This window comes from Cupressus sempervirens, chromosome 10, assembly GCF_028749045.1.
Source record: "Cupressus sempervirens isolate cs-2001-9-10 chromosome 10, ASM2874904v1, whole genome shotgun sequence".
Classification (NCBI taxonomy): Eukaryota; Viridiplantae; Streptophyta; class Pinopsida; order Cupressales; family Cupressaceae; genus Cupressus; species Cupressus sempervirens.
The window spans coordinates 929,559,568-929,581,579 of NC_143127.1; positions in this window are offsets into that span (position 1 = coordinate 929,559,568).

The following is a 22,012-nucleotide window of genomic DNA, read 5'->3' on the forward strand; positions in this document are numbered from 1 at the left end:
ATAGTTTTAGCCAACCTATAATAGATTAGTTGTATTTATTAGTTTGTTTATGCAAGCCAACTTAGTGGATGTTATTTTTTATTTGAAAGTGTATTTAAGATGACTTGACATCAGGTTTCAATATATGGAAGGTTAAGAGGTGGATTGAAATAAAGAGAAAGTGCCAAAAAGAGAAGATAAGATGCAAATAAAGAAGAATTTTTTATTAGAGTAGATTATCCAAGCAATAGTGAAGAATATTCTAATTAGAAAGGATCCAGAGGATAAGGCAGAATAGTGAGATTTGCAATTCAGTTGCTTCATCAATTAGGCCAATCATTGTTAAGATAACAATTGTAACTATGAAGAAATTTCTTAATAGATTTGATATAAATAGTCATTTTATAAGTCCTCTAACCAGGTGAAATTTCTAGACTGAAGTGTCTTAAGACCTATAACAAGGCCACTCCTAGCAAGGTTATTTAAATCCTTTAATTAGGTCACACATAAGAGTGTGTTTTGTAACATTTAATAGTGTTGACTCCTAACAAAGCTCACTTCAAAAGAGTGAAAAGTTGTAACTAGTTGCATTGTTGGTTTTCCAAAATTGGAATTCCACATTAAATCTTGGTGTATCATTTGTTCATGTTATTTTCTTATTTCTTTATCTTTATGAAATAAGTTACTAAAGGTTAATACACATCATTATCTTAAGATTTATTTGTTAACCAAGTTACGATAAATATCTAGTTCTAACCGAGCTATGAGTTAAGGGGAAATTTGTATTGACATCTAAAGGGTTTTGGAATTATTTTTGTAGTAACTAATTCACCCCTCCCCTCTTAGTTACTCCTCTTATATTTCTAACACAATAGAGGCATATGAGCATCTACAATATTAGATAAAGAAAGTATGAATACTAAAGAATATACATGTAACAATACTTAACTTTTGGATATGTACATACATAGGTATAAGTATTCAACCAGTTATAAGACTGAATAGACAAAATAGGGAAAATGTAGAATAAAAGCATTTTTGGTTAAGGGGTTGTTTTGGTTTTCCAAAAATTGAATTAACAATTTTGGGATGACATCCTAGATGTTAATGACACATAGAAAAAGTTAAATCAAAATATTTAGAAAAGTATCAGGCATCAAGGCCAATAGATTGAATTATTTGGGTATAAAGGAAGGACATTTTGTTACCAAAGTATTGCATTATAATGTAATGTTTGAATGTTTGAATATATAGTATCTATGAGTAGTGTGTTGTGATGTGGAGCCTAATTAGACTTAGAGGTTTCTTGAACATAGTTTATCCCCAAATCATTTCTACAGGGTTTTAAGGGAAGTGCCCCTTTTGGGGTCGTAGGGCAGTATCCCCAAACCCAAAAGATAACCTTATATTGTAAAAGAGGTCAGGTGTTGTTTTTTCTATTAGATGACTTATTCTAGTCATTATTGTTTAAGTGGCAAAGCCTTGTATAAACTAGCTTAGGGTTAGAGATTTTAGTATGTATGGTGGTATTATATCTACTTGCAACAATATTGATCTATAAGTGATTATGTATTGTAATCACTGGATAATAATAATATTGGAGTTGATATTGGTGGATGCAGCCCAAGGATTAGGTGAATCATGTCAAATCCTTGTGTCGTGTGTTCTCCTTTGTGCACTTTATTATTTTCTAATATTGGTTATATCTACATTTAAATATTATTCCTCTCTATGGTTAATCCTAGCAAGTGGTATAAGAGCTAGACAACCAACATTTATTTTATAGCTAGACTATTGTCATTTTTTTGACCTATCCTCTATAGAAAGGTCTCACAATAGAAGGGGAATCTCATAGTTGAGTGGGAATTAAGGAAGATGAGGGTAAGTTGAAGGTTGAGAAGGTCAATGGGAATAACTTTTAGTTATGGAAAATGCAAATGGAGGACTATCTTTATTAAAAGGATTTCTGGAAGCCATTGGAAGGAAATGCCAAGAAATAGGGAATTGTGATAGATGAGGACTAGGATATTTTAAAAAAAAGTTACATGGAAGTATTTTATTATGCTTGGCACCATTACTGACATTTAGCATTAAAAAAATATAAGACAATAGAAGAGTTGATGGAGACCTTGGAGAAATAGTGTGAAAACCTCTCCACTTCAAACAAGGTATTTCTCATGAAGCATTTATTTAATATAAAGATGGTAGAAGGTGGAACTATTGTATACCAATTAAATAATTTCAATACAACTAATAGTTAGCTATCTTCTATGAATGTCAAATTTTCTAAAGAAATTAGGGCTCTCTTGATTTTGTGTTCTTTTCCTTAAAGTTGAAATGGCATAGTAATGGTTGTGAGTAATTATGTTTCTAGATCTAATACCCTAAAATTTGATGATGTGATTGGTGTTATTGTGAATGATGAAAGTTGTAGGAAAACCTTAGGTGGATCTACATCAAGAATTTCTTTGAAGGCACAAACAAGAGGTAGAATGACTAAGAGAGGAAGTAATTCTAGAAATTATGGGAAATCAAGAGGAAAATCAAAAGGGAAGAGGTCTCGATCTAGAGGACTGAGAGATTGTTGTTACTATGGGAAGCCAAGGCATATGAAGAAAGATTGTTGGAATTAAAAGAACAATGAAGGAGATAAATGTGACAAGAATAAGGAGGCAAATATGTTAAGTAATAAATTTGAAGAGGATGCTTTGCTTCTTTCTTTAAAAAGTGTTGATGATTCTTGGGTTTTAGATTATCAAGCTTCATTTTAGGCTACACCCCATAGAGGTTATTTTATTGATTATGTCCAAGGTTATTTTGGACTTATTTATTTGGGGGATAATGTACCCTCTAAGATTTTTGGAAAGCGAAAAGTTGAGATTAAGTTGCAAAATGGGATGTTAGAAATGTTTAGAATAACTGGAACTAAATGAATCATTGGTCTAGGGGCACCTAGGTAGGCTCATTGAATACCTAGGACTCCTATGATTTTTCCATTTAGTGGTGCTAGCCACACCACTAGGTGAATAATATGGCTAGCATAGTCCTAGGTTGAGGTAAGTTAAGGTTAAAAAGCCTAATGACACCTAGCTACTCCTAGTTCCATGATTAGGTCACATAGGGCATCTTTTTTTTTTAAGGGTAGAATAGAAAAATAAGTGTTTGAAGGTCCTTTTTACATTTTTGTATCCATTTAAGTATTTTGGTTAGGTTTGGTAATCTTTGGATCAAGTTTGAGGGTCAAACATTAAAAGATGTAAAAGTTGCTCAAAATTTGTCAATCTTCTCATTGACAAAATTGAGAACTTTTGGTTCCATTCAAGAAATTTTTTGGTTGGAGCTTGATAAATATATAAAAATTTTAGATGTGAAGGTGGGATGTGCATTTAAGGCCATTCTTAACCTTTTTAAAGGGTTAGGAGTTTTAGCAATTTGGTTTGTATGAACTGTCAACAAGATACCATTTACAACTTTATGCTCTTTATGGATGTTGGCATTTACATGCGTTGAGTTTGGAACTATAGTATTTATAATTTTTAGAGGATTTATGTTTGATATTATATATAATTTTTTTTTTTTTTGTAGGGTTTAAGTTTCTTAAATAGATTATTTTGTTTCTTGACTACCCATTGGTCTAAACTAGACCACTGGGCAAAATGTAGTCATAACTCCTCTTCTCATTGTATGATCTACATAGTCTCTTGAGATTAGGAAGATCACTTCTTGTACATTATATAAAGTTAAGGAGGGGTCCTGGGAAGAAAGGGAATTTTTTTTGTGGTGATTCCCTAGGTCAGTCAGTGATGCATGGCTAGGGATCCTAGTATATAGCGGAGGTGTTAGGAGTGATTGAATGCTTGAAGTGCTTCAATCAAATGGTGGATTATGGTAGGAGAATGTGTAGAGAAGCCTATAATTAGTAGGTGGCAATGATGAATGACCTAAGGATGGTAATACTTATTTCTTGTCAAACTGGTCCAATTACCTCAAAAATCCTAATTTTTTGCACTACTATAGGTGTTACTATATGGATACCTTGAGAGATTAAGACCTTGTGAATCCTTAAGTCCTCTGAAAAGGGTGTCAAGATTAGTAAATATATTACCCCCTTGTTAAAAAATATTCCACGGTATTCTAGTTTTTCATCATTAGGAGGACTAATTACTTGTAGCCTTTAGTAAGAAGCTTTGTGCAATTTTGGATTTTTCTTGGAACTAACTTTGGGTTTCAATTACAAATTTGGTAGCAAGTCTTGGGAAGTTTCCTAGTGTCTTATGAGATATTCATATCCTTATTTGGGGTGTTAGTTGTGAAGTTGGGTTGTTTGTGGTGTGAATGAAGAGGAAGCAATAAGGTCAAAGAAAGCCTAAGGAGTTGTAAATGAATAATTGTTTTACCTAGTTGGTGTTCACTAGTTGAAGGGACTAGGATCTCATAGATGGGATCCTAAGAAGAGTAGGGTAGCTAGTAAGCCCACTAGATCAAGAGAAAGGCCTAAGGAGACCCTAGGAGAAAGTAGGTTGGGAGAATGACTAATTGTCACATCAGAGTGGTATTATAGAAAGTTAATGACTTGGGGAGGAAGTGTATATCTGTAGCTACTTGAGAGTGATTGGGTGATTCAAGTATGGTGACTAATGTAGAGTTTGCTAAGGAAGTTGATGAGAAAAAGGAGAATAATAGACTCCTTCAAGAAGCCTTAGTAGAGGTGAAGGTACAGTTGGATGTAGTCGCTGATGTAGATAAGAAAAAGGAACAAGATAGCAATGTTACGTAAAGGAGATAGAAAAATAAAATATTGCCCTTGAGCCAGACCCTATCCTGAATGAGGAACATTTCTTGAAGGCCATAAAAGCCCTAGGTGGGAAGGCTTTAGAAGGTGCGCCACTATTTAGTGGGAAGATGGACATAGATGTAGTGATGGATTGGATAGATGGGATGGAGAACCATTTTGAATGTGAAGGGATGTTAGAGGCCAAGTCAACACTCAGAGGATCAACATTAACTTGGTAAAAATGTATCTAGGTTGAGAGGATTAGGATAGGCAAGAATCCTATAGCCGATTAGAATGCCATGGTAATGAAAATAAGGGAAAATTTCTTACTAGAGGACAATGAGATTTAACTCCACAAAAGGAGACAATGACTAAAACAATGAGATTTGGATGTGGCCTCTTATATAGAGGAGTTTCAAAGATTATATTTTAGATCCAAGAATCAAGAGGAAGATCTAATAAAGGTGGCTAGGCACTTGGGTGGTTTAAAATGGAATATCCAAGAGGAGATAAGATCTTGGACACCTACTACTATTCAAAGGTGTCATCAAATAGCCCTAAAAGTGGAAGAGACGACTAGAAAGAAAGGTGAATCTAAATTCAAGGATCAAGGCAAGGGCATAAATCAAAGGGGACAAAGAGGAGGATACCAAGGAAGAGGTAATTAGTAGAGGAACCAAGGTGAGACCAAGCTCATTGAGAAAACCACTAAAAGCATTCCTAGAGGAGGTTACAATACAAGAAGAGGTAACCAAGGAGGTTCAAATAGAGGAAGATTATCTAGAAGAAGAAACTCATACTCTTCTAGTATGAAGTGTTACAACTATGGTCAACTAGACCATCTAGCTTACCGATGCCCTAAAAATCTTTCTTCTTCAAACCATGACAAGAGAGTGGCCTATGCTCAAGAAAACAACTCTAGTGGCAAAGAGAGTGAAGTGGATCACATAGAGTCTAAAAAAGGTGAGAAACTTATGTTTAGAAGGGTACTAATAAAGAAACTAGCTCTTGATGAGCCTACGAATAGGATATCTTTATTTAGAATCAAATGTAAGGTTCTTTGAAAGGCCTGGAAGGTAGTGGTGGATTTAGATTAAACTGATACCATAATATCAGAGGAGGAAGTTGAGAGGCTTAAGCTAACTAAGATACCTCATGTGAATCCATACAAGGTGACTTGGCTCAACTAGGATCAAAGTATACTAGTCAATGGATAGACTTGGGTTTATTTTTCCATACCAGGGTACAAGGATAGGTTATTGTGTGATATCTAGCCCATGGATGCTTGCCATCTTTTGTTTAGGTAGAACCTAGTAGTATGATAGAGAGGCAATATATGATGGGAAGGAAAACTCCATGTCATTCAAGAAAGGGGGCATAATTTTTCAGATCTAGTCTTTATTGGAAGGAGAAGAACCATTGCCCAAGGTACCTAGTGTGTTCCTATGTAGTGCAGAGGAATTTGTGATATCGCTATCAGGATTTAACTATGTGATTTGAGTCAAACTCATTGACCCATGTTTCATGAGTAGTGATTCAACATGAATGCATCTCTCATGAGAATAAATGGAACACTTATCACTCATTGGATCTAGGTGATGCTCATAGTGGTGAAGCAATGGGACTTCCCGGGAGGTCACCCATCCCAGTACTACTCCAGCCTAAGCACACTTAACTATAGAGTTTCTTCCATTGTTAATCCCAAATCTTGCAACCCCATTTTCAAAACCTTCACCAAGTGTTGTGCCTTATGAACCATTTATTAGAAAGCCCCTTAAGCTCATCAATTGATAAGTAAGAGATAATTTCCACAGCATGTCAAGTTGTGATATCGCTATCAGGATTTAACTATGTGATTTTGAGTCAAACTCATTGACCCATGTTTCATGAGTAGTGATTTAACATGAATCCATCTCTCATGAGAATAAATGGAACACCTAGCACTTATTGGATCTAGGTGATGCTCATAAGGGTGAACCACCAAGACTTCCTAGGAGGTCACCCATCCCAGTACAACTCTAGCTTGAGCACGCTTAACTATAGAGTTTCCTCCATCGTTAAACCCAAATCTTGAAAACCCATTTGAAAAACCTTCACCAAGTGTTGTGACTTATGAACCATTTATTACAAATCCCCTTAAGCTTGTCAATTGATAAGTAGGAAATTAACATTGTGAAATCCTGATAGCGATGTTACAATTTGACATGCTATGGAAATTATCTCCTACTTATCAATTAATGAGCTTAAGGGAAGGAATTTGTCAAAGATCTCATGGATGATGAGAGCCAAATTTTTTTAGTTGTGTTAAATTCCAAAGGAGAGAAGAAGATAGTCAAAGAGCCACTACTAATAGAAGTACAAGCATTGCTTAAGAAATATAAAGACATTGTGACTGATGGTACTCTTGCCACTTTACCTCCTAGAAGGGTTATAAGCTATCAAATATACTTTTTTCCTAGTGCATCCTTTCCAAACAAGGAAACATACAAGCTCACTCAAGATGAAAACTTGGAAGTGGCAAGACAAGTACAAGAACTATTGGACTAAGGACTGATTAATAAGGTCATAAGCTCATGTGTAGTCCCTATTGTATTAACATCCAAGAAGGGAGGAAAATTGAGACTATATACAAACTCAAGGGCTATAAATAGGATCGAAATTAGGTATAGGTTTCCCATACCTTGGATTCAAGATCTCATGGAATGTTTTGGAGGGGTGATGTACTTCACAAAGTTGGATTTAAAGAGTCAATACCACCAAATTAGGATCAAGGAAGGATATGAATGGAAGACAATAGATTGGTTGTATGAGTGGTCTGTGATGCCATTTGGTCTCTCTAATGCTCCCAACACATTCATGAGGCTGGTGAATGAGGTGCTCAAAGACCTCACTAGAGGATTTTTGGTTGTATAACTAGACGATATACTCATCTTCACAAAGACAAAGGAGGAGGACATAAAACATGTGGAGGTAGTATTGCAAATACTTGATGAGGAGAAGCTTTCTATAAACCTTGAGAAGTATGAATTCTTCAAGAAAGATCTTTTGTAATTGGGATTTGTGGTGTTAAATGGGTCATTGAAGATGGATCAAGAGAAGGTTGCTACTATCCTTAATTGACCACCACCTACTACATTTGCTGAGGTAAGAAGTTTTCATAGTCTAGCTTATTTTTATAGGAAGTTCATTAGAAATTTTAGTGGCATATGTGCACCTTTTCTAGATACCATAAAGGGTGGGGACAAGTCTAAGTTCAAGTGGAGCTTAGAAGAAATGAAATCTTTTGAGATGTTAAAGAAGCAAGTAGCTACCCAACCTAGTTTTGAGAAAAATTTTACTATAGAGTGTGATGCAAGTGGCCTAGGAGTAGGGGGAGTGTTGAGTCAAGAAGGTAGTCTACTAATATTTTTTTGTGGAAAACTAAATGAAGCCAAAAATAAATACTCTTCCTATGACATAGAACTTTATACCCTAGTTCAGTCACTTAGGAAGTGGAGGCATTACCTATTGCCCAAGAAATGTTTTGTGTTTACCAACAATCAAGCTCTTAGTTAAATCATTACTCAAGAGAAATTGAGTAATAGACTCTTGAAGTGGATGGAGTGTCTCCAAGCTTCCACCTTCACAATCAAGCATAGGAAAGAGCAAATGAACAAGGTGGCAGATGCATTGAGTAGTAGAGTGTTAACAGTACAAGAATTTTAGTTGTATAGCATTGGGATTGAGAGCTTCAAGAGTCTCTATAAGGAGAATGAATATTTTGTAGAGGCATATAATGTATGTTCTAATTTTGAGAACCATTTCTATAGCAAGTTCTTTGAATTTACCTTACAAAATGAATTGTTATTAAAGGGAAAAAGGTTATGTGTATGAATGATATCCATAAGAGAGAACCTAATTCAATAAAAACATTATGGGAGTCTAAGTGGACACTTTCGTGTGAGAAAAACTCTTGAACTAGTTCAAAGGCTCTATTATTGGCCTAAATTGGTTAGAGATGTGACTAGGTATGTTGAACAGTGTATGGTATGTATTAAAGCTAATGGTGGAATAAGTAAAGCTATATCAGCCCTTACTAGTCCCAAATAGGCCATAGGAATGTATGAGCATGAACTTCATAGTAGGTCTTCCCAAGAAAAAATAAGGTTATGATAGTATTTATGTGGTTCTTGATAGATTTAGTAAGATGGGACACTTCATTCCATGTAAGACTACCAATGATGCTAGCCACATTGCACACCTATTCTTTAAGGAGGTTGTAAAGATTCATGGACGTGCATTAAGCATTGTTTCAAATAGCGATGTGAAGTTAATGAGATACTTTTAGAAGAATTTATGGAGCAGACTTGTACAAACCTTTCATTTGGTTCAACATACCATCCTCAAACTAATGGTCAGATTGAGGTGGTTAACAGGGTCTTAAGTAATCTCTTTAGGTGTCAAACTAAGGACTATGAGAAAATATGGATGTCATCATTCCCCAATAGGACTATACTTACAATGATAGTAGGAATAGGACCACATGTAGAAGACCTTTGAAATTATGTATGGGATGCATCTGAGGCGTGTATGTGACTTGAGGGATCTTGGAGGAATGGAACAAAGAAGTGGACATGCTGAATATTTTTCCCAAACCATTAAATAAATCCAAGAATAAATCAAGAATACTATCCATGATAATACACATAAATTGAATGCCAAGATGGATGAAAGAAGGAAAGACATTTAGTTGTCTATTGGTGATTATTTTATGGTGCATTTGAAAAAAATCAAGTTGCAAAAGGGAGTGCCAACTAAATTGAAAATGAAAAGAGTGGGGCCTTGAAAAATCATATCCAAATATGGTGTCAATGCTTATAAAATTGATTTGCCTCCAAATTTTTCCATCTCTCGTATTTTCAAAGTCAAATATTTGGTTGAATTCAAGTGTACACTACCTTACAATAGTTTAGGAGTTAGTGTTGATCTCGAGCCTCTAGTAGTATCTTAATTAAGCAAGTTGGAATTTGAACAAGTGTTGAACTTAGTGTTGATCTGGACCCTCTAGTAGTACCTTAATTAAGCAAGTTGGAATTTGAACAAGTGTTGAACTCTAGAGCTAAGAAGGTAGCTAGGAACAAGGTGTGCATGGAGAAACTCATCAAGTGGAAAGGAAAGCCAGATTCATAAAGCAATTTGGTTGTTGAGGTAGACTTTGACAAGGCATACATCCCCCAAGACCTATTGTCCACATGAGTGACATAGTTTTCTTTTGTGGGGGAGTATGGTGTAGGGGAATTTGGGTAGGCTCATGGAAGACCTAGGGATCCCAATTATTTTTTCTTGTAGTGATTCTAGCCATAACATTATCTGAATAATAGGGCTAACCTAGTCCTAGGTTGAGGTAAGTTAAGGTTAAAAAGCCTAATGAGGCCTAGCTCCTTCTTGTTTCATGACAAGGTCACATAGGGAATCTTTGTGTTTTGAAGGGTAGAATAGCCAAATAAGTTTTTGAAGGTATTTTTTACATGTTTTGTATCCATTTAAGGATTTTGGTAAGGTTTGGTAACCTTTGGATCAAGTTTCAGGATCAAAAACTAAAAGATGTAAAAATTGCTAAAAAAATTGTCAATGTTGTCATTGACAACATTGATAACTTTTTATTGCATTTTAGAAAAGTTTTAGTTGGATCTTGGGAACTATATGAAATAGTTAGATTTGGATTTAGGATTTCTATTTAAGACCATCCTTGACCTTTTGAAATAGTTGGGAGTTTTAACCATTTTGGTGTGTATGGACTGCCAACAAGATAATAGTTACAATTTTATGCTTTTTATGGATCTTGGCATTTACATGGATTGGAATTCAAACTGTAGTGTTTCTAAGTTTTAGAGAAGTTCCATTTGAGATTCCCTATAACTTTATTTTTATTTTTTGTAGGGTTTAATTTTCATTAATAAATAACTTTGTTTCTTGATTGCATGTTTTCCTTAACTAGACCACAAGGCAAAATGGAGTCATAACTCCAGTTCCTACCATAGGATGTTGGAAATATGGTCAGTTAGATGTTTTGATGATTGTAATTTATTGAAACATATCCTAAGCATTTCATTTATGTGTTCAAAGACAAAAAAAAAAAAATCTATGTATTAGATAATTTACAAGAGTAGAGTGAATAGTTCTTAACAGTATGGAAAATGCACAAAAAAAATTTTATGTGTAGTTCAAGAAAGGTTTTTAACATTTTCATCATGATATGTACTAGTGTTCATGTGTGTATGGTTAGTACAAGACAAGTTACAGTAAGTCTAACTTTGTTGGTGTTTAATAGTGTAGAGTAGAGCATAGTAGAAAATAGAGCTGTATGGATTTCGAAATTATTTTGGTTTCAAAATTATCACTAAGTAATGTTAAGTTGACTATGTGGATATTATTTTATATTATGTCAAGCGTATGAAAACATGGAAGTTGACCTAGCAACAATTTTTGAATGTGCAAGATGTAACTAAATATCTTATGTTGCACAAATAAGTGGGAAAAGTGTGTTTCACAGTGAATGTATGTGATGCACAAATGTTGTGGAAGTTGCATGATTAGATAAGATATGTAAAGTACAAAATCTAATGTTAGTTTAGAGAAAGTGTGAGCTATAGTAGGAAGCCAATATTGTATGTATATCTCTTTTGTGAAGGAACTCAATTTTATAATTGCATGTTAAGGTAGTGGGCTCTTCTTGCATACATTGTAATTGATCTACCAACTCCTAACAAGTTTGAGGCTTCTAAAAAGGCCTAGTGCTCTAACAAGGACTCAAGAAACTATATGTACTACATAGACTCCTAATAGGGTCAATATACTTAACAAGATCCTATTATTTAGTGAATCATCTAGTGGGTATCATCACCACAAGGGCTTTCCCTTAGCTAGGGTTTCACTAGTTAAAAATAATGGTGTTATGAGTTGTCTATATGTATGGTTATATTTATTGTTTAGCATTGTTGGTTTACTTTCATATCCAAGTTACAAAGTAATTAACAATATTCAATACTGCAAAAAAGTTTGTATAATACTAATTCACAACATAATGGTGAGAAAAAGTTGTTTTTTTGTTATAAATGTAACAATCCTAGACATATTACAAGGAATTGCAAAGCACCTAAGAGTTAGAATGGGAATAATCAAAGGAGAAATGCACATGTATGTCAGTTATGCAATAACTTTGCACAAGCAACAAGATTCTATAGTATGGTTAGAAGGAACTTTATTAGGAACCCTAATCATAGAAGGAACAACAATAGGAATGATAGAAGAAATCAAAATGGGGACAACAATAGTTAGAAAGAAGTAGTCAAGGAACATGTTGAGGAATTTAAAGAAGTATTTGTGAGGCTTTTAATCCAAAGAGTTCACAAATAGTATTGGAAGTGAAATTATTTAATGCACCTAATGGAAAGTTGAAGTCGTAGATTATTTTTAGATCAACCTATCTGAATTAAGTTATTGCAAAAGTAGCAGAGCATCAGTGGTTAGAAATGATGTTAGAAACTAAGTTAGAGATTGCACAGTTAACAAAAGGTAGAAGACATAGAGAGAAAGCTATGGTTTAGTATGCAAGTCTTGATGTGATCACGGTAAGAGGGAAGTGTAAGATCAAGGTCACTAGTAAACAAAGATAGTATTTTGAGTTTGTGATTGATACACATTTATTGTGTAGTGCGATTTGAAATGATTTAAGGATTGTGAACAAGATTTGATGTAACATTTGTTTATGCGAAATGTCTTGATCAAATTGAAGAGTGATTTGATAGAAATTGAATTTTGAAGCAAGTTTGTGAAGATGAAAATTGTAGAAGCCCTAAAATCATGAATTTGAGGTATTTTACAGAGTACCGAATCCATTTTCTTTAAGTATTTATAGTTATAAAGGAATGGCTAGTCAAAGAGTGTATGATAAACTAGTGATAGACCAAGATATGAGTTCAAGAAACACCCATTTATTTCTTTATTAGATGATCCTGTAGGCACATTTTTGTAAGTTTTGGAGAATGTGTTGCATGTAGACGATATAAGGAGTTATATACATAGAAAAATTGAGAGTATAGGTGATGAGGAGATTCATAAGGACTTAGGAGTCATGTGTAATAATGACTTATCCCTAAATTTGTAAAATGCACACCTTGAAGATTTGAATATGGTGGAGTATATATCCTACATAGAATTTCACATTCATGAGTGGAATCAAAATATATTGAGGAGAGTAGATGATGATATGTTCTGGTTAGGTGATGCATAGATTGTCATTAACAATGACCGAATCCACAAGATCATAGGATTTAGCAATGAAGGTTATAATCATGTTAATGAAAAAAGCTTCAGGAAAATAGTGGATAAAAACTTGAAAAACCAAGTCTAACTAAAGAAATATGAGGGTTGATCCTATTTAGGATAAAGGAGTCAAATTGTTGACCAAAATTTTATGGTACAAGTTGAACCATGGATCAAGGGTAAATTTTGTACCAACTAGATTCCTTTATAGAACATATGGGATGGCCATTGAAAGGAGAAAAGTAGATTTGTCCAATATTGTCAAATTGCAGCTATTGTACAATATAGCAAAGATAAATGAAAGAAGAGCATAATATTTAGATTTGAGTCCCTATTGACTCATGTGTTATTTTATGTTATTGAAAAAATTACTGGAGTAATTTAGTAGTATAGCAGTGAGTGCGCAATGAAAATTGTAACTCAAAGCTACAGATCTAAATCTAAAAAGAGTCAGAGACATTGATATTGATAGAATGATGAAGAATTTTTAGTCTAAGATGAAATTGAGGTATAGGATACCTCCCTCTATGGTAAAGAAGTATAAGGAAGATTTTTGCTTCAAGGTAGAAAATGACAACACCTACATGGAAGCAGTGATACCTAGAGTGAACCTCATTGAGACAATGGGCTATGAGATGACTGTAGAACTTATTGAAGGCTATGTGTAGTTCATACTTTAATCTAAGAAAGACAAAAAATGTCCTAGATGGGGAACATATGATGAAAGGTTAAGGATTGCAGATTTGAGATTCATAGTAAGGAGAGTAAGAAGAAACTAGAGAAGGAAATAGATTCCATACTAAAGGAATCTGGCATGACCAGGCAAGAATTCAATGAGATAAATGGATTTGGACTAGAGATGAAGACCAAAGGGTAGATAGAAGTTTTGGCAGTAGCACCTATTGTAGTAGCAGGACCTTTAGAAGGAGAAACAATGGAAAAACCATGTGCACAAGCTCCCATTACATCATATGAAATAGTTGGTCAAGTGCAACCTATAAAAGAAAGATATGAACAAGTAAGGAGAATTAAGAGGTGGAAGCACCTACTATATAGAGGAAGTCACGGAGACTAGTGAAGGTTAAGCAATAAGTTGCACCTCAAGCAAAGAAAAGAGTAAAGAATATCAATAGTGGGCCTAGAAAAAGGAGGAAAACCATACAAGTGAGAAATTATCAAAGCTCAGTTGAGGATGATGATGATGAAGATAAACCTATTGAGTAGGATGTGTAGGAAGAAAATATAGCCATAGGTAATATGGCATGGAAATTAAAGGTAGAGAATCTGAACATGTTGATTATAAATGACGATAGTTTTGTTTAGTTAAATAAATTTTATAGCATGTATATAGGAGTATGGATAGGAGGCAATTACAGAATTCCATAATAAGAAATATGATTTTTAGGAATAAGAGATTTGATAGCATTCAATATATGATTCCTCAAGACCTATACAATAGGTTGATCAATAGAAAGAGAAGGGTAGAAGAAAAAGATCTGAATATGAGGATCAAATCCATAAATAAGTTATGTGATGTTGGATCAAAACAGGGAATTCAAGAAAAATTTTAAGGGTATTGAGCCCTTGATAAGAAACAAAAGAAGAGAAATTATTCTAATGGGAGAAAACTATGAGGAGGTAAGGTAAGAAACAAAGGAGGCCATAGTAAAATATATGTCCTCAGTACCTAAGGAGAGTGCACAACCAAAGGCTGATGGTCAAGTATATGTATAGGCATATACACCTTCCAGTGAAGAGGAAGAGTCAAAAGGGACGTAGCAACCACCATCTCCACCTCACATTTTTATGGGTACTAAATACATGCAAGTGGATAGAATGCACATAAATATGGACATAAAGGAGAATCCATTTGTAAAGTATGGGGAAAATATTTTTTTCAATATCACTGCCTATACCAGTTATTATGAAGAAGAAGAAGAGAAAAATAAGAAGGAAGAAAAAGAAAAGAAACTAAATGAAAATGAAGTAAAGAAAAGAAAAGAAAAAAAAAGATGAATAAAAGAAGAGGAAATACAAATAGGAGAAGAAGCAAAAAGAAGAAGAGGAAAATAAAAAGATAGAAGAAGAAGAAAGAGGCCGACGAAAAGAAGAGTATAGAGGAACAAATGAAAAAGACTAATGTATCTTTAGTAATATTAGTAGCTAGAACATTAGTAGTAGTACCTATTCCATCTGATGATGAATATTAGAAAGAGATAATGGACACCTTGAGAAAAAGATATCTATAAAGTCTTTGGAGAAGACCCTTGCTAAAGTCTTGGAGCATATGTAGAAGATAGTTTCCAAACTATAGAAAATCTAGACTTGCAAGCTAAGAAAAAATATTTGGTGAAGACCTTTGATAGGGAATTCACAACCTTAGCTAAAGTAGGAGCATCGCAAGTATAGAGAAATCATGATGCAATACTATTCAATATAGTGTGCACTAATTTGCACAATGATTTGAAGGCACTTAATGGAAACATCAAGGAAATATGATAGTGTATTGCTGAAGGTAGGAAGTTGTATGGGCACTATGAAATGTCTTACACTTACTTATCTAATTTCGATGCAACAATCAACGGCCATATGAGTGAACTTCAATCACTCACTACAAGATTCCAACAATGAAAGATCAGAATTGAAAATTTTGAGAATGAGATTGAGAAGATCTACAATATTCTTAGAAGCATTGAATTTGACAAGGAGAAGGTAATAAGAAGATTCTCTATTCTCAGAGAATATTTGGCACTCAAGGTCATAATTTTCCAGAGGCAATTGTAGAATGTCTTTCAACAAAGAATTCCTATGACAATTTCACCTTTATTGACTTAAGCATAGTTAAAGTGGCATCCTATGCACTTTGCACACTAATAATTATATTACATGAAATAAAATGAAATTGGAAGAATGAATTGGAAACACTCAAGACTATTTTTGTAGATTTCATATCCAGAATGATGAGTTGATCAACAATAGGCAACAAGTTTTTATAACACTTTCTTTTTTTGCACCTTTTCCATTGATCTCAAATTGGGAGTATTATTGGAAGAAAATTATATAGATGTAAATGTATATGTAAGGGGCAGCTTATTTATGTATCAATGTAAAGGAGTGATAAGGAATGTAATGATCTGTCAAAATATGAAAAAAAATTGTTATGTTTTAAAGGCAATTTGTGTGTAGTTATTTTATTTGTTTTTGTTATGTACGACATCATTTTGGTACCTACCCAATTTTCCAAGATGTTTCAATTAATGCCAAAGGGGGATATTTTTGGAAATATGGTCAGTTAAATGTCTTGATGCTTGTAATTTATGGCAACATATACTCAACATTTCATTTATGCATTTAGAGATGAAAAATTGTCTAAGTATTGGAAGTTTGTAGCAGTACAGTGAACAAATCTTAATAGTATAGATGATGCACACAGAATTATCTTATGAATATTTGAGGAAATTTTTAAAACAACTTCAAGATGTTATATAGTAGTGTACATGTTTTTACGATTAGTATGATGCAAGTTACATCAAGTCTAATTATGTTGGTATTTAATAGTGCAAAAATGAGCATAACAGAAAACTGTGTTGTACAACTTTAGGAATTATTTTGGTTTCAAAATAATTACTAAGTCATGTTAATCTAACTATGTGGATATCATTTTATAGTATGTCAAGCATGTGAAGACATGGAAGCCGACTAAGCAATAATTTGTGAATACGCAAGATATAAGTAAAGATCTTATGTTGCGCAGATAAGTGGAAAAATTGTGTTGCACAACAAATGTATGTGATGCATACATATTGTGGAAGTTGCATGATTAGATGTGACATGTGAACTATGAAATCTAATGTCAGATCAGAGCACTTGTGAGTTACAAAAGCAAGCCAATATTGTATGTATATCTATTTTGTGAAGGAACTAAATTGTATAATTACATGTTAGGGAAGTCGACCCTTCTTGCATGCATTATAATTGATCTACAAACTCCTAATAGGATTGTAGAAACTCCTAAAAATTTTGAGGCTTCTCAAAAGGCCTATTCCTCTAACAAGGATTGGAGGCACTATATGTACTTCATAGACTCCTAACAAGGTCAATACCCTTAACAGGATCCTATTGTTTAGTGAATCATCTAGTGGGTATCACTACCACCAAGGTTTACCTTGGCCAAGGTTTCCCTAATTAAAAAATATTTGTGTTATGATTTGTCTATGTGTATGGTTATATTTATTGTTTAGTATTGTTGGTTTACTTTAATATGCAAGTTATAAAGTAATTAACAATAATTAGTTATGGGAAAAAGTTTGCAAAATACTCACCCCCTCCTCTTAGTTTTGTCTATTTCTAACATAGGATCTATATGGTTTTTTGTGATTGGGAAGATGACTCCTTGTACATTTTGTGCAGTATAGGAGTAGCTCTAGGAAGCAATGGAAGTGTTTTTCTAGTGATGCCCTAGTTGAGCTAGTGATGCATGGGTAGGGATCACTGTATGTAGCAGAGGTGTTAGGAGTGATTGAATGCATGAAATGCTTCAATAACAGGGTGGATTGTGGTAGGAGAATGTTTGGAGAATCCCCAAATTAGTGGGTGGTAGTGATGGAGGCCCTAAAGAGGGTAATACTTATTTCTTGTTAGACTAGTCCAATTACCTTGGAAACCCTTTTTTTGAGGCACTAATATAGGTTGTACAATATAGATTGCTTTAGAGATTGAGACCTCATGAATCCTTAAGTTCTTTTAAAAGGGTGTCAATATTAGTGAATATATTACCCCCTGATTAAGGACTTTTCCATATTATTCTAGTTTTTCATCATTAAGAGGGATAATTGCTTGTAGCCTTCTGTAAGAAATTTTGTGTAATTTTGGGTGTTTCTTGGAACTTTTTTAGGGTTTAAATTCCAAATGTGGTAGAAAGTATTGGGAACTATCCTAGTGTCTTTTGAAATGAAGTTGGGTTGTTTGTGGTGTTAATGAAGAGGAAGCAATAAGGCCAAAGCAATCATAGAGAGTTGTAAATGAATGATTGTTCTACATAGTTGGTGTGGACTAGTTGAAGGGAATAGAATCTCATAGATATGATCCCAATAAGAGTAGGGTAACAAGCAACCCTACTAGTTCAAGGGAAAGGCCTATGGAGACCCTACCAAAAACTAGGTGAAGAGAAATACTAGTTGTCACATCAATTAGTTACTCCACATCTATATGTACCACTTGAACAATTAAACATTAAACACTTCATTATTCTACTTATCCTACTATTTCTTGGTCTCTGTACTATTAAACTATCATAAACATAACTTGTATTAGATATGAAAACATTATCAAATGTAAACATTCATAAAACATTCATCACAATTTGACACTAGGAATTTTATGTGGAAACCCAATTCGAGAAAAACCACTAGCAACATGTCACTCTTTCAAAGTGATCTCTATTAGGAGCCAACCCTGTTAAAGGTTACAATGTAGAGTGTTAAATGTGACCTAGTTAGAGGATTTAATCAACCTATTAAGAGTGGCCTTGTAAGAGGAATTTGATCATTCCATTTAGAATGTCACCCAGTTAAAGGATTTGCATAGACTATTAAGTCTTCAAATGATTGTTAGGTCAACCTTTGTTAAAATTATTTCAATAAAAATTGTTTACAATTATATGAAAGAGAATAGTAGGTTTGATCTATGTGATTACAACTCACTTTTGATAGTTGAAATATCTGTTCGATCCTTATGTTGGTTCATTGATAAGCCTTTCATTTTCATCTCTAGTCTTGATCTTCTTGGACGCACTTCAAGCAATTAGTCCACTCTTCTCATCAACACTTAAGCATTCTTCTCTAGTTCACTTATGAACAACAACATCATATCTATGAGCTTTCTTTTTTAGCTTCACAGTCATACTCGTGTATATTCTTGATCAATGTTTCTCTAAATGTCTCTTTTTACTTACAAACTCACTCATACACACATTGTTAGACTTGACTAGGCTTGAATAGGTCCATGACACCAAATGATTGGTTCTCTACCTCTTTAAATAGGAAATTCATTCTTTACCATTTTTTGCATCCACCATAGATCTTAGAGTTTATGATCAAATTCAACTCAATTCAATGTATATGTCCATCAACTTGATCATCTGCTAGAATCCATCTATTAGATCTCTACCTAATCGGCTTCTTTAATTTAATGATCCAACTCATCAATCTTATTTTCAACACATTTTACATCTCCCAAGAAATCAATTAAATCAGCTTGATCTTATAGTTTCCTTGAATTTTTTCTCTTACTATCACTCGAAACATTGATACTTGATCAACATTGAAATACTCTATCATTATAAAGCTTTTCTAGCTTGGCATCCACTAACTTTTTTAGTCAACACTAGATTTTCTCGCAACTAACTATAGCTCAGTTGACACTAGCATTACTCAGTACCTATTATTTTACTCTTTTGTTTAGTTTAGCTTATCTTTCTTGACATAAACAATTACTTTTCTTTAACAAAGTCTATCTACTCAAATGTCCATTGTAACTTCATTTGCATAACTTCAAGTTTTCCTATATGTGCTATTGTTAATAGTAACTTCTCAAATCCTCTTCATCAGTCAAAACAGATATGACATTTAGATTATGTAGTAATATGTCTCATCCATAGCTTTGACATAAATGAATAAACAAAAATTGAACTCTAATTGTAGGTTTTCAACATGGGATTCATTGGCTACTACATGAGGTAAGACATGTTCCAAGACTGAGTAGAAACTTAATTTTAGTAGGGCAACTCAATGATGATGATTGTGTAGTTACTTTTAACGATAAAAATTGGAAGGTTTGAAAAGGATCCCTTATAGAAGAAAAAGATGTCAAATTAGGAAACTTATACCTTTTTACAAGTCATATTGTTCCTTCTACTTTGTTATTTTAGAGAACATTTAATGTTTAGGGACAGTTAGTGCAGTTGAGCAGGGAGAACAAATAGTTGCTATACATTCCAATAAAACACTATGGCACTACAAATTCGGTCACATGAGTGGGAAAGGTATGAAATTACTTGATTCAAATAAAGTTTAAACATTATTGAAATGTCTTAATATGGATTTTAGTGAAAGTTGCGTGTATGGAAATCAAAAGAGAGTTAGTTTTGTGAAGAGTGGGAAGGAAAAAAATGATAAATTAGGGCTCATACATACAGATGTATGGGGACTAGCTCTGGTATCTTCCATTGATGGCTCTCATTATTATGTTGCATTTATTTATTATGCAACTAGAAAGGTATGGGTTTATTTCTATTGGTGTAAATACGTACTTAGTATTTACACTTACTTAAGTTTACTTAGATAAATGCATTACTTTATTATGTTGCATAATTTTATTACTTTATTTTGTGAGACACTTAGGAGTTTGCACACCTTTTTGAGTTTTCATGTTGACAACATAGGAGTATGCAACTCTATTTTAGCAGATGGTGTCTACAACACTAATTTGTGTGTCACACCCTTGTAGGCTTATTGTCTCATCACCAAACTTACTTCTGTGCTTAATGGAGGATAACCCATATCTAGTGGAGATGTGCCTAGTTGTACAACTTATCATGATGCTAATTATGAGGCATTCTAGATGTATTTTATAGGCCTTTATATACAAGAATTCCTAGTGTACTTTCACATGGAATATTGAATATATCATCATTCTGATCATACTCTCTCTTTCTGGTCCATAGTTGTGCTTGTGTTTGAGTTCTTAGTTCATGGGTGAATTTTTTCCTTAGGAAAATTCTTATAATTTTCTTAAAAATAAATTTTATGTATTTGAAGCTTTTAAGAAATGGAAATGCTTGGTTGAGAACTAGACTAGTAAAAATCTCAAATGTCTCAAACTTGATAATGGTGGTGAGTATTGCAACAAAGAATTTGAATATTATTACTCCACTAATGGTATTCACAAATAGAAAACTATTCCAAGAACTTCACACTAAATTGAGTGGACAAGCACATGAACATGAAAATAATTGAGCATGCAAAGAGAGTGCAAGGAGCATGAGGTTGCATGTTGGGTTTCCCTTAAACATTTGGGTGCAGGGTATCAATACTACTATATATTTGATTAATAAAAGTCCCTCTACTCTTTTGGTATTTGGTATTCTAGAGGAAGCATGGACCGATAAGAAGTTGAGTTATTATTTTCTTAGAACCTTGGGTAAACCATTTACACATATGGATTCTAAAAGTAGAACCAAGCTGGAAGTTACTCTAATAAATGTGTATTTGTTGGATATGACATTGATGTATTTATTTCTAGGCTTTGGGATTTTTAAAATTGTTGATTTGTAAGAAGCGAGGATGTCCTATTCAATGAGAAAGTGTTGTATAAAGATCTATTGCAGTAGCACGAGAAGAAAGAAAATTATTATGTAGTGCTAGATGATACTCTAAAAGATGATGTTTCAGTAGTTCCTCATGCTCCACAACAACAACAAGAAAAAATACCGCACCCTAGTGAATTTTAGATGTTTAACAAGCCTAAGTATACCTCTAGAAATATGTTTTCCCTCTTTTTACTCTATTTTAATAATAGATGTTGGTGAACTTGAATGTTATAATGAAGTTGTGCAAGTAGATACAAAGATTTAGTGGGACTCTACAATGAACAAAGAAATGGAATCCATGCTAAAAAAAATGATTTGGGATTTATGTATGTTGGCTATAGGTAAAAGGTCTATACAAAATAAATGTGTTTATAGATTAAAAGAAGAGGATCGAGGTAGGAAAATATTTAAAGTCAGGTTAGTTGTAAAAGGATTTGCACATAAAAAGGGAATTGATTTTGATGAGATATTTTCTACTATTGTTAAAATGACTTTTATTCATATTGTTTTAAGTATTGTGGCTACTGAAGATTTTTATTTGGATCAACTTGATGTTAAAATAGTCTTTCTTCATGGTTATTTGGATG